Source organism: Etheostoma spectabile, chromosome 22, assembly GCF_008692095.1.
Source record: "Etheostoma spectabile isolate EspeVRDwgs_2016 chromosome 22, UIUC_Espe_1.0, whole genome shotgun sequence".
Taxonomy (NCBI): domain Eukaryota; kingdom Metazoa; phylum Chordata; class Actinopteri; order Perciformes; family Percidae; genus Etheostoma; species Etheostoma spectabile.
The window spans coordinates 5366755-5380181 of record NC_045754.1 but is presented as its reverse complement, the minus strand read 5'-3'; the positions used below and the strand labels follow the sequence as shown (position 1 = coordinate 5380181).

General features: G+C 38.6%; 1 long non-coding RNA gene across 1 annotated transcript in view; it reads left to right on the top strand.

Moving 5' to 3' along the window:
* Positions 1-525: 525 nt before the first annotated feature.
* LOC116671929 (uncharacterized) overlaps positions 526-13427 on the top strand; it is a 16392-nt gene continuing 3490 nt past the window's right edge. Inside the window, exons 1-2 of the long non-coding RNA XR_004327412.1 lie at positions 526-554; positions 4515-4518. This is a non-coding gene — a long non-coding RNA (uncharacterized LOC116671929). The remainder of the gene's footprint in view (positions 555-4514; positions 4519-13427) is intronic.

Sequence of the window (13427 nt, the reverse complement as noted above, 5' to 3'; positions counted from 1 at the left end):
ATTTGAGTTTTTGTAGTAAGAAAAAGGTACACACAACAGTGTGCCTAAATGTAAAAAACAACAAGTAGAAAACCCTCCAAGGCATGACCTCTCCACCAAAGGCCCGTTGAACCAACCCGTTCTCACGGAAATTTCAAATAAAAAACCTTTTATCAAGGTCATGGTCCTCTTTCTTTACCCTTTTGTGGCTTTCCCCCAATGATTTTGTCACTTTATCAACGTTTGTCAACTTTTTCTGAGCCTTTTGACATTTTTGTGTATTTTTTCCCGCAATTTTGAAAGCAATGTCACTTACATTTTTGTTACTTTTTTGGACATCTTTATTCACATTTTTGTCACTTTATTTGACATTTGATCACATTTTAGTCACTTTTGATATTTTTTTTTTTTACCCTTTAAAAAAAAAAGTTTTTTTGTTGTTGTTTTTTCCTCCAAATGCTAAAAAATTGACAAAAAACACCCAAATTCATTAAAAGTAGTGACCTGATCATTTATTTACCTTGTGAGTAGCGTTGTTGGGAACTATCCATGTTACTTTTTGGGAAAATTTGTTTGTGAGAAACCCAAATTTCTGATATAGAAATTTTTGGAAAGGGGTCAAATCCTCCTGTTGTTGTCTTTGGGTCAAAAGTATTGGTATTGTATTGGTATTGTATCGGTATGGTATTGGCGATACTGGCCCTGTAAGCCTACGGTAGCCAGTAGTTTCAAAGACCGAAATGGCGCATAGGGAGGTTGGTTGGGGTCGTGGATGGGTCGAACAACAGAGCAGACCGGGGCTCATGTCCTGTTCTTGTCCCGCGTGTCAAAGAAACATACATTTTATAACCCCACCCACAACCTTTTCCCTAACCTAACGGTCCCGTTCTTGTGCCACATCAGTCAGTACGTCCCAACCCAGAGGGTCAAAAGTGGCGTCACGAGTCTTAAAGCTAATGGAGAGTTTTAGCGTGAATAAACGCCAAAGGATGCAAAAATTCCTGACGCTATAGGAGACTTTAAGGGTGAATAACAAACGGAATAGGCACATGACTAAGTGTCACAATGGGAGAGTGAGGATGTGTTGATTGAACTTAACTGAAGCCTAAGGGAACACACATCTGCACATTTAAACCACATAGTTGTAACCTTAACCCAGTGCTGGGGATAGAGGTGGACGTGCAGGACTGCTACTGGAAGTCCCATCTGGGAGAGCAGTGCAGCCAGTGAGGTTTGTAGTGTCAGCAGGGATTTTGTGTAGGCTTAGTCTTGTGGGCATTACATAAAGAATATCGTATTGTTCCCTTTCACACAGCATGAAAAAAAAGAGTCTCTGATTCAGATCCAAGTAAATATTCAAAGCTGTCGTCTTCTTGCAGTCTTCTTTTGAATTTTGATGCAAGCAGAGATTGTGTGTTGGGGGGGGGGGGGGTCTGAAAAGGGCATTACTTGAAAGATTTACTAGTCTGATGCTGACTGGTCTTATATGTAATCATAAAGGGAATATCAACATAAAGCTGATGCTCTTGGCATACAATCAATAATACTAAAAATTCTGGTAAAAATAAAGGTTCTGGTTTCCATGTGTAGCTTTAGTGTCTTGGCTGTCTCTATACCAGTGAAGTATTGCTGTTGTTATGGTTAGGAGGTTGGATGTTGGGATCGGCTACATTGATGATCAATTAATTAGATGTGATGGAAGGAACTTTGTGTGGAGGCATTCAGGGAACTGGTTTGAATTTTGTACTATCTAATCAAAAGCTGGGGAAAGAAGTATAATAACTGACTAAAGAACTTTTCTGTCTTTTGTTGGTATTTTTACGAAGCAAGACGAAGCAGGGGTTGATTAGTTTGCAAATACTCTGTTAATAGTTTGTTATTTTCAGTTTGGGCTTTGGGAAATTGTGATTGGCGTATTTCTTTAAAAGGTCCCATCACATGGTGGTGTAAATAAACCTTAGTGGTCCCCTAATACTGTATCTGAAGTCTCTTTTACATAGACCTTAGTGGTCCCCTAATACTGTATCTGAAGTCTCTTTTATATAGACCTTAGTGGTCCCCTAATACTGTATCTGAAGTCTCTTTTATGTAGACCTTAGTGGTCCCCTAATACTGTATCTGAAGTCTTTTTTTTTATATAGACCTTAGTGGTCCCCTAATACTGGATCTGAAGTCTATTTCCCAAAATTCAGCCTTGGTGCAGAATTCCAGCCACTAGAGCCAGTCCCACAATGAGCTTTCCTTAGTACGGGCCATTTCTGAGTCTGGGGGGGGGGCAAGGTGGAGGCTGGGGGTGTGGCCTGGACCAACTGGCACTTTGCTCTTTTGAAAGCCATGATGTCTCTCTCTCATGGGTGGGCCAAAATCTCTGGGCGGGCAAAGCAGAGAAAGGGGAGGTAACCAAAGAAAAAAAAAAAAGGACAGCTGTGGAATCGTTGAATTTCAAAGCATCAGTTTCACTGATGATTAAGGGAGATTGTTTTTGTTAAATGTTTTCCTGGTTGCCAATAACAGCTCGGATTTACAATACAGTACATTTTCAATTATTTTTTTTTTCCCCATTCTCCAATCCCTTCAGTTTGTCTGACAGCATGTGATGTATTGGAACTGTGCATTGTTTGGCCCTTATTCATCAAATCACATAAGTACATGTTTGCGCTCCCATGTCTGAAATAAATGTAATGTTTGCATGAAACCCCCCCCCGATGCCTGCTGTTTGTTGAACGACAAAAGCACTTATGGATATTCTTAGACTCAGATTGGTATTTCTGCTCCTGCACGTGGTTCCAGGGGCGGAGTGGGGCACTAATATCAACCAGGAAAATTCTGTTGGCACCGGCCCACCACCAGCCCAACCCCCCATTTATCAATAACATAAACAAAATCTAATTTTTTAAACCCAAATTATGCTCTGTTTCTTTGTGTGGAATTCCTCCATCTGTTCTAACGCCAGCCAAGTCTACGCCACTCCGCCCCTGCATGGTTCACAGAATACTACAGTATAACCAGAAGTTGTACAATAATAGTACAAGAACGGACTCTACTTCTATATACAGTAATGGGCTGGAAGACTATGTGAGAATAACCAAAGCCATAAGTCAGACAACCACTGTCCATTAATACAATTTATCAAAAGGGAAGAGGGGCTGAGCGTGACCGCCATCCAAAGCTAAATCCCATGTGTTAACGAAAAACAAACCTGAATACCTCATGTTCTTTGGCTCTCGCTGTAATTGGAACAGATCAATTGCACCTTTATTACACGAATGAGATGGATAACCTTGTCCTCCTTCCTGCCATTTTAATGGGCCACTCACAGCCTCTGTTCCTTTCCTCTCGCTAATCCCTGAGGAGCCTATACACTTTTAATCCCTCCTGCAGTAACACAATATAGGCTCAGAATCCATCGAACCAACCTCCAGAACGCTGCAAAAGTAAGGGTTCCAAAGGTTTCTTTGCAGTTGCTTCGGGAGATGCTCGTAACGAGAGGTGTCAAGTAACAAACGACAAATTCTCTGTTAGCTTTCTTAAGTAGAAATTTTGGGTACCTATGCTTTACTGGAGTAATTATTTCACAGCAGACTTTTTACTTCTACTCTTGACATTTTCACACTATTATCTGTACTGCTCCTAACATTTAAAAAAATAGTCTTGTTTCTGTTTGAACATTAAAAAAAAAAAAACTATCCAGATAAATCACGACACCCGGATAGAGGGAATTTGATTGTGGTTGGATGAGAAGTATAAACATATATCATTCCGACACCCTATTGGTTGGTACGCGACCCATCACACCTGCACATGACACAAATCACGTCAATCTCAGGCAAGGAAATAGCAGACGTACTGTATGTAGTGCGAAGATGTCCGTGGCAGAGATTCAAGAGTCCTCGAGGGAAATGTCCCAACCAAGCACCGGCGAGGAGGTTAGTAGCCAGGGAGACCAGCCAACCCTTCTACGTCCCTGGCCGTACCTGGAAGAATCTTAAAAAATGGTTGGATGCAAAAACAACTCCTTTCAAATGCGTTGCAAGCTCTGCACACCCAAGTACCACAAGCTAATTCTTTCCAAAACTTGCCGTCTCATTTGAAAAGCATATTGATAATTATTTTTTTCCCCTTACATTATTTTTACTTTTGAAACCAGTGCTTTCACACTCTTACTTGAGTAAAAAGCTTGAGTTGATACCTCATCTTCTACAGAAGTCTTTTTAAACCCTAGTATCTATACTTCTACCTAAGTGATGAATGTGAATACTCCCATTTTCACTCCCATTGTGTAAAATATTGATGCTCGTTCAGGTGCCTTTGGCGTTGTTATTGATGCTTAAAGTCTCCTCTAGCATCATATCCAAACACACTATCTCACGCACTTGGTTGTGACTACTCACTTTGGAAGCTCTGGGTCGGGACGTACGTAAAAAATGGATGTTACCGTCACATGCGGGGCAAGTTGGATTTAGTAAAAGAAGAACTGGACAGTTAGGTTTAGGAAAATATCATGTTTCCGAGACACGGACCCTGATCTATGGGAGGAAAGTCCTGTTTTGTTTGACGCATCCACCCCCTCCAACCAGCCTCCCTACATGGAATTTTGGCCTTTAACACTACTCGCTCTCGTAGCTCTTAATACTACTTCATCTTCAAGCAACTTTATTGATTAATGCATGGATTATCTTTTTCACTCACTGTACTTACTGTTAATTGTTTGTCCAAAAACATGTGAAACATGTCCGTCGGAGATTCAGAGATTTTTTTTTTCTTTCTAATTTCTTGTTTTGTCCAACTAACAGTTCCCAACTTAAATATTATACTCATTTAAAATATTGCAAGGTTTCTGGCATGCTGACCAGAGAATATTGGCAATGTTTTCCGTGGACTTCAACAAGGAATTATCAAAAATGTTGAAGAAGTCTATGCTGTTGATTGAACTTATGATTTCACCTGTAGTTCACTTTTGAAATGGAATAAATGTAACATACAGTATATTAGCTGGAAAAGCACTCAGAGAGCCCAGACCTCTGCCACCTTGCAATGGCAACAAAGTGAAAAATAATTTATGCATCTGCCCCCAAGCTGCTACTAAATGTAAAAGGGTCTACCTTGGCCCATGCTACTCCCTCCCACCAAGTTTCATAAAAATGTCAGGCCGGTAGTTTTTCTGTAGTCAGTAGAAGCCGTAAACATCAAGTCATTGGCGGAGATAACGCGGTACTGTAGGTGCCATGAGCCATTTACAGAAACTCAAGCTAGCGGATAGTTTTCCTGTCAACTGATCCGTGGAACACAGAATGCAAAAATATCCGAGCAGTGACCACCTGGCACCAAAGGACCAAAGACAATAGAATAAAGAAGTACAATGAATTGCATGGAGCCACATTCTGTACGTTTCTTTAGCTTGGGTTGAAAAGTTTCCAGGAGGAAGTGTATATGTTCTCTGAGTTTTCCAGCAAGTGGGGTGCTGCTGAGCAGAGTATATTCTCGGGGTTGCAGTGCTGGTACTGTTTGTTGTACTCTGCATGGACTCTACAACATCCTGAATTCCTGCTGTAGCCCTGTGCATTCAGCTGACTGATCAGAGGAGACAGCCCGCCGGTGCGTACACCTCTGTACATTCACAGAATAAACACAGCAGAGCTCGAGCGATGTAAAGCATTGTATCTGATGCACTGCATGTGGTTGGATCACAAAGGCATCATTGCAAATTATTTCATGGATCAGTTTTCAGAGTTTTTATGCTTTTGCCATTGATGGTGACGATGCTGTTCGTCATACAAAAAGAAAGAAAACTTTCTTTTTAAATCAAAAAAGGAATTAATGAATTTCAATCATTTTTTAAATGATGTCTGTGAACAAAGGGAGGAATATACCAAGACATGTTTTTTTTTTAAAATTTAACAATGTAATCAAATGATTGAATGTATAATTACAAATGCATTACATTTTGTTTATGCATTTTGGAATCAAACACTGTTCCTGTTTAATGTCTGGAAATAACTACTATCATCGGTTTGCTGACTGCACAGTCTCACAAGCCAGTACATGGGATCAGGCCTTTAATCTAATAAGTATCTATCCTCCCCATCGGCGTTACTAACTCTGCATTTGTGACAAACTCTGGTGTACGAACAGGCAAAAGTAAAATAAATTACAATGCTTCAATACGCGTGTGACCTCAGGCCTCGGGTTGAAAACCAGCCTCGGTGCCATAAACCCCAATTTTCTGTACCTTGGATCCTCTCATCAAACCGACTGCTGTAGCCCCTTTTTCAGTAGGGGTGGGGAAATCGATCGATCAATCATTGTGATATTTTCTGTGGCAATACTGTATCGATTGACAGACTCCAAGTATCGATCTTTTATTACACGTGTGCAGTGTGTGTTGGTCAGTTTGTCTGCTTGACAATCCCATTTTGCAGCAATAAAATTGAAGTGAGATAACAAACAGAGAAATGTGTCTTTTTAGATAAAACAGATGTTGACTAAGTTTCCTCTTCAGGACATCATTTGAAATTGGGGAAAAAGTTGAAGTTAGAAAAAAGGGGATAAAATTCAATATATCGCAATAAATTGGCAATAGTATTGTATCGTGACATAAGTACCGGGATGATATCGTATCGTGAGGCCTCTGGTGATTCCCGCCCTTACTTTTCACTAATTCTTTACTTGCCGGCTTCTTCATATAGTGTGGACTCTACAAAGAAAAGCCAATGCTCTTCAATGGAAATCAACACTTTAAAGATGATAACATAAATGTGTGTTTCTAGGCATTCTTTTGGATTTATACTATGAACAAGGCCATCATGTTTTTCCTTGTTCTGCTCAATTTTAAAAATGCACAAAGGATTCACAGTTTTGACACAAATTCCCAAACACCCGTTGCCGGTGCCACTGAGATCTGTTGAAGAGTTTGTTTGTACACAGAGGTTATATATATAGATATATATATATATCTATATATAGTAACAAGCTGGCAGAGAGAAAAGTAGATGCTTAAAAAAAGAAAATAATTGTAGAGTAGGCGCAGAGTAGGCTCATTGTGTTATGATGAAAGCAGAAACTTGTTAAAAAGCAGGTATCCAGCCACCATTATGAAATTATCTTAAAACACATACGTGATCAGATGCACCAACTGTGAAATCCATTTACACTAATTTACGTTTTTGAGTTGTTTTGAACTTATTTTGAACTTCCAGTCATTTTCTCCAGAATTGACAGAACAAATTGAGACAAAGTTCTGAGACACGTATTAAAGAAAAGATTGTTTTGAGTGTAGAAGCAGATTTTTAAAAATTTTCATGATGTTAACAAGTCATTTATCATGTTTCAAATCACTTTTGGCCTCTTTTCATTATTCATTAAAAAATAGAAAAATACTTTGCACGTCTATTTCATGAGACAGTTGCGTAGGAGAGGGACAGGTAAGTCAAAACAAACTCCCACACACTCTCTATCTTGCACAAATAGATGTATTTGCGTGCAACGTGCTGGTTTTACCTTCATTGACAACATTTTGCAAATTATTTAACCAAGACCATTATCTTTCAGTAAGTGAGTGCTTAAAGTTAACCAGAAAAAAAGTACAGATTTTTTTTTACATATGAATTTCTCATGAACAGGTTTGTAGGATATAGTACAAAAAGTTATGCCCACTAAAATGTATGATATCAAACAAAAACTAGGAGACCGCTGGCTGGTCACCTGACCTCGGCTACAGAGCTCCATGCTACAACCCAGCGGTTGCTAGCTGTTTAAGCCGCTACAGAGCTTCCTGCCGCCAGCTACAGACCTCCGCATGGTGCTCCGTCAAATCAGCGGTAGTTGGTAGTTCAGTTACCCGAGAATAGGTGACTGTGACTCGGGTATAGAGCATTGCGAGCTGCCGGCCATTTCAGCGAAGATTACAGTTAAGTTTAGGCACCGAAACAACTCGCTAAGTTTAGGAAACGCTCCCAAGAAACACACATTTCCTGGATAAAGGTCTTGTGTTTTCCACGGGAAGTGAATATCTTCAAAAAAAAGTCAGAAAAAAATGCTCTGAAGGTTCCTGACTCTAAGCCATCAGTGTTAAAAGACATTATTAGGACGTCGGTGTTCATACCCTTAAGCCCTCAAGCCCTAAATTACATAACAGGTATACGTTTTTAGTAGAAAACAAATAATGTGGTAGTCTATTAAAAAGTTTGCTTATCTTTTTGTAGCTTTTGGAACGTGGTTCATGAGAACAGGCTGATGTCCTCCATATAATCTAATGTGATGTGTTTGTCTAATTGCACTGGCTTTTCCTGTGTAATGACATTATCTTAGCTAACCTATTGTTGGGCAGTGGCCTGCCTGTTAAATTTAAAATTCTTTATAATGAAGGATTTCAATACAATTGTTGATATTCTTCCACCAAATCCAATCGTCAGTGGGGGCTTTTTTAATTCATCAAATCTTCAGCAGGTCACTCACAGCAAGATCATACTTTCCTGTAAATTACATTATGAATAAATCACATGACTTAAAGCCATAAAGCCGCTATCACGCCAAATTACACCAGAAAATGATACGTAACCTTCATTATCTCATACACCTTTCATTATCTACGGACACATTTCTGAACTCAATTAAACAAAAAAAAGGTACAACACCGCTATCACTGCCATTAAAGCATTAGTGAATTATATTTCAAAACCTAAACAGTCTATAATTTAAATGCAGATAGGCACATACAGATACCAAGTAGGTTAATGCCAACTCATTAATATGTTTTATAACCTGTTTTGAATGTCTATAACCCTCGCGCTGTGCCTGAGTGCCTTATTCAAAGGGCCAACTTTATCTGCCACATCGATTTCAGTGACAGGCTGATAATGCCTTTCAGTCTTGTTCTTGCCAAATGCAGCAATAAAAGTAGAGAGCGAGAGCCAGAGTGTGCGAGAGGGGTAGAGAAGCAAATTGATCAGTGCAATGCAAGTAAGGACAGAGCCCTTAATAACTTTATTTTAAAGTGAAGCTGAGGAAACAGGAAGCAGATCAATGATGTCCTAACGGGACTGGTTCATATGTTTAATTGGTCTCTTTTTTAACCCTTTTTTAATCCTGATCTCCTCGGGTCGAGTTTGACTCATTTCCAACGAGCTTCTATATCAGGAATTGGAGTTTTCTTTCAACCAAATTGTCAAAAAAAATAACGTGGATGGTTCCGTTGAACGATCTTTACAAGTAAAATAAATGATCAGTTCACTACTTTCATTGAATTTGGGTTTTTTAATTTGATTTCATAGTATTTGAAGACCAAAAAAAATTATAAAAGAGTGTTGCAAAAAGTGAAAAAAAATGTCAAGAAAAGATTTCAAGACATGGGGGAGAATAAATTGTCAAAAAGGGCAAAAAAGAATCGACAAAAAGTTTGGAAGTAGTGACAAAAGAATTGGAAAAAGTGACAAATTTTGGGAAAAGCTTAAAAAACCTTAAGAGAAGTGGCAAAAACGACAAAAAGTAACAAAAACATCAGGAAAAGCGACAAAAGTGTTGAAAAGACGACCAAAAACATTGAAAAATGACTTTGTATTTTAAATTTGGACCCAGGAAAACAAAGTTTCCTAGTCGACGGCGCGACAACACGAGGGTTAAGGAGTTTTCATTCTCATTTTAATTCATTAGGTTGCAATTACAACAGATGAACAGTAAAGTTCAGACCTTGTAAATTTAAACACATTATCATTTTTATGCCTAATGTCCAATACTCTATTATTGTCCCCTGTCATAAGCTTACCACATGGGGTTGGCATTAGGTGATTTGTTTTTCTCAGACCTTTCCAAGGGTATGTGTGGGTGACCCATTAGCCTCACATGCTGCTAAACACACACACACACACACACACACACACACACACACACACACACACACACACACACACACACAGATATGCATGCGTATTTAAATGCATATATATTTACATACAAAGTATGTAGGATTATGCCAAGAAGCCATTATTAGTTTGCCATGTGAAGGACACATCACAAACGTCGGATAATAACCACAATGCTTGTTTCCGTTAAATACAAAATCTGATAGTTGGGGAAAGAAAATAAGTGCTGAGAAAGCCTGATGCATTGCAGACTTGACACACATCATTATTCTTATTTGAAGGAAACAGACATTGGTATTCACCCAGCATTTGCCTTTAGAATGACAAAACATAGCTATCCAGGACAATATGTGTTGTATGACAGGCATGCCATTTTTCCAAGGAAATGCTGACTGCTGGTATTTAACATGCAGCACTAGCATATCACCAATTTGCTAACCTGATGTCAAATTGCTTAGCCCAATGGAATTTGAGATGCAATCACCCTCCAAATTGACAACACTGTACGACTGGAATGATCTTTTCATTCACTGGGCAGCGATGTGCACTTGTTCCAGTCTTGTGAATGTATTTGTTGACAGCTTTTTATCAAATGAGCGCTGTCTATACAACACACTTATTCACAATATTCCTCATCTGCATGTATGGTTTCAATTAATAACCTTTTATCTTTTCAGAAAAAACATAATGTTGAATGAATTTTGACTTATTTATATATAAGTAAATGGGTTTATTATTAGTATACACCTTTTCATTAACCCTATATGGTAGAACTCCATACAAGATCAAAACTAGACTAGTATTCAAAGTTTAGATGGAGAATAGTCTCGCTTTGTCAAACCCTCCTCCACAGCACTGCGTAGGACGGTCTGGCTAGTCCACACAGCATTCCGGGATGGGAGAAGAACGTGCTTCTGTTTATTGGCATTTCTTTAAACCAATCACAATCATCTTGTGCGGTGCTAAGCACCAGACAGAGCCACGGTGACGCTGCAAAATAGCCCCGGGAAGGAAGTTGTTTTAGTGGAACATGTGTACGTTCAAAAGTAGTTTTAGTCGTGCAACAGAAAACTCAGATTGGACAGATAGTCTAGCTAGCTGTCTGGATTTACCCTGCAGAGATCTGAGGAGAAGTTAACCTTAGTCCTCATGAATCCACCAGAGATTAAAACTCCAACAAAGAGAAAGCTGAACGTGACGGACATCCGGATTAAAAGACTGACATTCAGCGAAATAGCCATCTGCAACGGAGCAATCCCAGAAGTGGAAGGTCGAGGATAAAGAGTAGATGGAGAATAACAAACAATTTTAATGGGAAATAATACAAATAATAATGCAAGAAGTCATTCCATCAGAAATTAACACAGAATTCACAGACAGCCAAAGATAAAAGACTTGAGCTGTCATAGTTCTCATGTCATCTCATCATCAGTCACACACTATCAGGAGACAGAGATTGACACCTAGCAAACAATGTGACAAGTCAAAGGTAAATAATAGCATATAATGTCTATTTAGGAACAACATATGCAGGAAGCTGAAAATAATAAATGGTACCTGCCGTCCTTTTACTTCATTTTACATCATTTAGTTTTTATTGATCCTGCTTTGTCTACAAGTCACTGATGGCCAACTGAACCTAAAACACCTGGGAAATATCAAATGATCAATTCATATTTACGTTTCGTTGTTGTATTTTTTCATACCCACAGAAAACACATTTTAAAGGAGCATGTGAAAACACCATATTGTCTGCCATATTTGGTGAAGTATTTACTTTTGAAATTCAATTTTTAACCCTCATGTTGTCCTCGGGTCAAATTTGACCCATTTTCATTTGTGTCATCACAAAATATGGGCCTTCAAAATAAGCTGAAAATGACAACATTAGAAATATCGAATAACTTTGGAAAAAAGCACCCACAAAATTAATAAAGTGACAAAAAAAAAACGACACATGGGTTAAAGGCTGCACCTCCTGAATCAAAGCTGAAATGCTGATCATATAAAACACTAAGTCCTATTAAGAAGAGATATAGCCGATTTGTTAAAAAGAAGTTGAAAGTTAATAATGTTTGAAGTGATGGATTGCTTCTTTTAAAGTTGGTGGTCATACTGAAGAATGAAAAGCAGCAAATCTCTTCAAGTGGGAAGGCAAGCTGTGATTTAACAAAATATGCTGTGTGCAGACAGGAATTACGAGAATTATTCCTAAAACTACAGAGACTAGCTTTGTTCACAAAAGATGTAATCCAGCTGAAAAACATCAGAGATCATGCTCAAACCCCAATGAATCTGGAATATACGAACGTTTGTGTGTGTGATCTTGGGATTATATATCTGATCATTACCAGAACCCAGGGCATGCTTCATTTTTACTCTCATTTCATCCACCACTCATATTTTAAAATTATTTAAATGTACGTTTATATGTAGAAGTGCATCTGGTTATCTAAAAGTCTGGCTTTATATTACATGAAAAAGGTCACTGAATAAATAAGACTCAGAAGACAAAGGTCCTAAGGATGTTTTGTTTTTGTGTTGTTTTTTTTGGGAATAGGAATAATATCTCTTGCTTCAAAATGGCACAAATCTAAACCTATCAAACCTCTGCTGATAGCTCACAGTAGCCTTGTATCCAGTAAATCTACCTCAAAATAGTCTGACGCTGAATTAATGCTTACTTAAGAGGCATCTTGGGGTTACTTCTCACTCATGAGCAATGAAACTCATATGCACGCGTTCACATCATAGACAGTTTTGATTGACACCCCATCAAGCCATGTCCTCGCACCATATGCCGACTCATGTTGATAAGCTGCAGGCAATTCATCATAGTCAGAAAGAACACATCCCCAGCCTGCATGCTTTAATGGCTTGCAAACTCAGGAATGGAGCTGAAATATAAGAGTAAACTGTAGGCAGTTTGAGCCTGAATCCCTACCCAAATCGATGGACGTTGCTTAATTTAAAGCTGCTTCTCTACTGTTACTGTTACTCTGTGCTTCATCTGTTCAGCCAGCACTTGGGCTCATGCCAGAGAGCTGTGTTGATGTCAAATCAAATGTGATTATGGCCTCTAAATTTACCATCTGATTGGCCAGATCGGTGAGCAGGAGCGCAAAGTCTTTACTAATTATATTAAACCTCTGAAAATGCAAAGAGCAACTGTGACTCCAGTCCGCTATGCTGGATATGTTTTCTATAATGAGCATGGTCTATTTAGATATAGATTACACTGATCTACTTAGTGAAATGAGTCAAAAATTAGGAGGGCTAATCTTGGATGAAAACATATTGACAGAGGATAATTAAGAAAAAAAAATATATACATTATGGGATTCCCTTGTTGCACATTATCCTACTAAAAATGTGTAAGGGAATATAATGGGACAAGTTGGTGATTGTTGTAATAATTATTGTAAATCGTTTTTTGGGATAATGTTGCAGAGAGCCTGCCATGTCGATGTAAAGAGTTGACAGCAAGACTACTAACAAGAAAAATGACAGAACGAGTCAATTCAGCAAATGCTCAAAAACTGCATTTGTTTACGTTTAACCCTTGTGTTGTCTTCCCATCAAAATTGAAAA